Source organism: Rattus rattus, chromosome X (assembly GCF_011064425.1).
Source record: "Rattus rattus isolate New Zealand chromosome X, Rrattus_CSIRO_v1, whole genome shotgun sequence".
Taxonomy (NCBI): domain Eukaryota; kingdom Metazoa; phylum Chordata; class Mammalia; order Rodentia; family Muridae; genus Rattus; species Rattus rattus.
In genome coordinates, this window is record NC_046172.1 from 25,008,827 (window position 1) to 25,013,831 (window position 5,005).

Sequence of the window (5,005 nt, forward strand, 5' to 3'; positions counted from 1 at the left end):
GTGTGGGAACTCCTTGCACTTCTTTAAAAGTTAGGGGATAATGGTTTAGCCACTCAGGTAGGACATTTTTCAGATTACTGAGATCCCTCTAGCAGAGATGTTTTAACATTATTTTTGGGAGCCTTGGGTGCTGAAAGGCCAAATGTTTCTGGGTCTTTTTTGGCCAGTTTTTAACGTTATACCATTAATTCACACTTACCAGATGTTTACAAGCTTTCTTTAGGGAGGTACAACAGTTGTGTGAACTGTTTTAAGTCAAGGTCATGTATCCTTCATTGGACATTGAAGTCATGTTCCTAGACACTTCCTGGGTCGACTCAAGGGATGCATGTAATCTGATTTCTTGAGCAAGACCATCTCTTGGTTGCCAGCATGTTTAAACCCTTGCTATATATGAAAGTTGAACTAAACGGTTCCTGAGACTAAGGACTAGTTAACAAGAAGTGGTAAAACGAACAGCCAACATACCAAATGCTCAAGCTCCTGAATGACAGGAAATCATCATTGGCATACTCCAAGTACCTCTCTGAACCTGTTTTATGTATATGCAGTCTCCTAGAAGAGCCCTTCTCTCTCTCTCTCTCTCCCTCTCTCCTCTCTCTGTCTCTCTCTCTCCCTCTCTGTCTCTGTCTCTCTTCTGTCTCTGTCTCTGTCTCTGTCTCTCTCTGTGTAACGTGTGCATGTGTGTGTGTGTGTGTGTGTGTGTGTGTGTGTGCGCGTGCGCGTGTGTGCTGAAAAGAGCTCTTGTCTTTGTGAAGAGATGTTGCTTTTTAAGTTCTATGGATTGACCGATACCACTGTTGATGCTAGTGCTGGCCAGCCCTCTGCTTTTGTAGTGTACAGTTTAGTCCCCCATAAATGCCTTTACGGTTTCTAAGCAGAACAGAAGAGGTGTGCCATCTTAAAACCAGCTGCTATTCCTGTCTTCTTTGGAAGTCCCTTCCTGTGACTGTGGTCTAGCTGATCTCTGATAAGTATTGCCAGGGTATGGAAAGGCTTTTCTCCAGAACGGTTCATTTATAGCGTATTAATTCTGAAAATTGTCAGAGCTCGCAGGCTCGTTGTGGGTGGAATTTCTCAATCGTAATTACGATTATCCAGAGCCATGGGTTTTTAAATCCCAAATTATATGTGATATGTATTATTAATCCTTTGAACTCTTTTGCATGGGTTTTTTTTTTGGGGGGGAAGGACTAAAATAAAAGCAGTGAGGCACTTGTGGGTGTTCGATTCTGTCAGTATTGTGATTCTGTACAGAGTTTTTTAACTATGACCTTTGCAAAACTTTTTAAAGAGTAACATACCTATTACTTGGTTGCCACTGATATAAAAGAGATATATTTGTGTTTGGTTTCTATGGAAACACAAATGGTAGAGAGTAATTTTTACAATATAGAAGTTAGGGCTTCTTTTATTGGGGAAAAATGACCTTGTCCAAACCGTTCAGTCTTATTTGAATCTTTATGCACTGACACAGGCATAGAGATACCGTGCCAATATCCCTGGTAGACTGAGGCATGTGTAACACTTGGCTGCATTTAGTCTACACTATTATTTCTTCTTTTATGTTTGCTTCTAGCTTTTTCTCAAAACCATCATTAAATACTTCAATTGTTCAATTGTTTATTTAAGACGAAAGTAAAATTGAAAATTAATTTGCTCCCATGAGGAAATATGTACTTTATGAATTAAAATTGTTTTCCTTTTTTGAACAAGTAAAAATAAAATGTGTCCGACAGAAAGCATTTTCAGGCTTCCTGGATACCTTAATTGTCAATGATGCACTGGTCAATATGTGGGAACACTATTCCACTGTGCTACTCATAACTACATGCAAGTGAAGTTAGCACGGAAGAGGAATTTGTTAACAAAGACATTGTATTGCTTTTGATGTTACAGTCACACATGAAACCAGTCTGCTGAAACATGCTTATGTCCAATAATAAAGATGAGAACGTTGTTTTAATAGTCTTATTTTAGTCTCAGTTTGTCTTATTTCGTGGACAGGATGTTACTCATGGAACAACCCCTCCTCCACCTTTTCTGAGTGGATCTAATGTGTTGCCTGGTCTATTAGTAAAAGAGGAAGTGTCCTTTGTCTGATGCACCACTCTGTCATCTTTTATTTCTAGAATATGTGCTCTTTTGTATTCTTGAAATAGCAAGTTCAATTGCACCTTTGTTTCTTGGTTCTGAAAGCCCTTGTTTCTCACTGCCAGTCATTACAGAAGGCAAATGAATGCATCCACACACTATTGTGTGTGTGAACTACGTAATTATACTTTTTATGTTGCCGGTTATTTTAAGAAATATTTGAGGGCCTGAGAGATGGGCTCAGTGGGTAAGAGCACTGACTGCTCTTCCAGAGGTCCTGAGTTCAATTCCCAGCAACCACATGGTGGCTCACAACCACCTGTAATGGGATCTGATGCCCTCTTCTGGTGTGTCTGAAGACAGCTACAGTGTACTCACATATATAAACTAAATAAATGCCTTTCTTTTTTTAAAAAAAAAGATGCTTGAATTTTCACTTTATGTAACAAAGCTAGCAATCCCCACTTGTGGGAAGCAGTTATTTTCGTTCATGTTCAGATTTGTCTTGCAAAAGAAGATGGTTTGATCTTTATTTGAAGTACTTTTATATTTTAAAATTTCGTATGTATGAGTGGTTTGCTTTCATGTATGTTTGTGCAACACTTGCATACATGGTGTCTGGGGAGTCCAGAAGAGAGAGTGTTTGATCTGGAACTAGACTTGCAGATGGTTGTGAGCCACCATGTGGGTGCTGCATGGCTTGATCTAAAATGAGAAGATTATCCTGTGGCTGGATTGTAGGGGTGGGCGGTGTGAATGCATACTCATCTGCATGGACATGTAGAGGCTGACAACGCCTTAGTCTGCAAGTGTCCACGTAAAAGAAATGAGTAGAATGTTTTACTATGTCATGGGTTCGTTGACAGAATTCAGAGGAATTTTTACTATGTTTGTATTCAAGTGTTTCATACATTTATGTAATGAATTTTAGTTATTTTTCAGCCCCTCATTACCCTCTCATTTCCTCTTTCCCACTGATAGCCTTCTTGTCAAGTCCCCCCGCCCCTGTGTATGTGTATGTGTGCGCGCGCGTGTCCATCCGAGTTTAACTACATTTGTTTGTAAGCATATGGGTAGCTGGGAGGACATTTGTTGGAGCACACACAACTTTCCAGTGGCTACAGCACTAGACAAAATGATGTCCTTCTCCCAGCAACCATTGACTGCCAAGAGTTCCTCAGGGAAGTGTTCATCCTCCTGAGACCCTCCCATCTTGGTAATAGCATATTGATGGGCTTTTCTTGGTTATCAGTTCGACTATATCTGAAATTAACTAAAACCCATAGGGCTGGGCACACTTGTGAGGGATTTTTTTCTTCATTAAATCATTTGGAGTAGACCCACTTCTTTTTTTTTTTTTTTAATTATTTATTTATTTTGTATGTGAGTACACTGTAGCTGTCTTCAGACACACCAGAAGAGGGCATCGGATCCCATTACAGATGGCTATCAGCCACCATGTGGTTGCTGGGATTTGAACTCAGGACCTCTGGAAGAGCAGTCAGTGCTCTTAACCACTGAGCCATTTCTCCAGCCCCCGAGTAGACCCACTTCTTATACAGATCTTTAAGATGGAAGGGTCCACCTTTAATCTGGGCCACTCCTGCTAGCAGCCTATATAAAGGACATGGAAGAAGGAAGCTAGCTCTTTGCCTGCTTGTTCTTGCTCTTGCTAGCAAATCCATTTCTTCACTGGCATTAGAGCCTATGTCTTTAGAATTCCAGCATATAGTGAAGACCAGCCAAGATATCCAATCTAAGGGACTGAACAACTCCTCGGTTCTTGGACCTTTGATTGGTAGATCAGCATTGTTGGGCTAGCTGGACCACTACCTGTAAGGCATTATAATAAATCCTCTTTAATACATGGAGAGATTCAGTCTACAAGTCTGTTCCTCTAGAGAATCCAGTAGATTTTATAAATGTGGAGAAACCACATATAAACAAGAATAAAAGACAAAACTTACTAGTGAGAGAGACAAAACAAATCAGCTTTACTTGTATTGGCCAGCTGATGAGAAAACACTGCCCAGCTAAGGAAGATATCAGTTCATGGACTCTGCTAACTTCGCCTGTGAGCTAGGAACAGTAGTCATCCATTTTGTTATCACAAGTCCCTTGTCAAGGATAGGGCACATCCTCCAGAAGCAACTGCCATCTTCACTGAAGCTTCAAACAGGAAATGAATGATTAAGAAAGAACCTTGCTGAGGGACCTGACATAGGTGTCACCTTAGTACCTGTCACCAGCATTACCTACTTGAGTCACATTCAATCTTTAATTGGGACAGACATGAAAGCCAAATGTCTGTTTTGTTTGGTTTTGAGCAGTCATAGATGATTAGATTTGGCCTTAATCCTTTGTAAACCTCCACATGAAGAGCAAATGAAATACCAACAGGAACAATATTTTCTATGAATGATGCAGAATATTGCCCCTTTCTTGCATGGACACAAAGGAATGCTTTGCTGCTATGTAGAAGTTCCCTTTACCTTTCCAACCCTGTTTTCCAGCATACTGTACCCAAAATGAAGGTTTACAAGGAAAAAGGAAATGAGATTAGGCTAAGAATTCCTTAATTTTTTCTTGTTTAAGTCTTCTGTACATGTATCTAATGTGTTTGGTCAAATCCAATGTAGGTTATAAATAGTGAGTATTTAAAAAAATTATTACTTATGTGCAAGTATTTAAAAAAGTTATTACTTATGTGTATGTGTGTTTTGGTTCCATGTATACATGTGTACCATGTGTATGCCTGGTGCCTACAGAGGCTAGAGGAGAGCATTCGATTCCTGCAACTGGAGTTAACAGAACGTCTTGAGCTGCCATGGAAGTCGCATCCATTTCTCTCCAGGCCAGCACCGAGTGTTTCTTAATAGAAGGAAGTTGTTAAACATGTCCATAAATAACA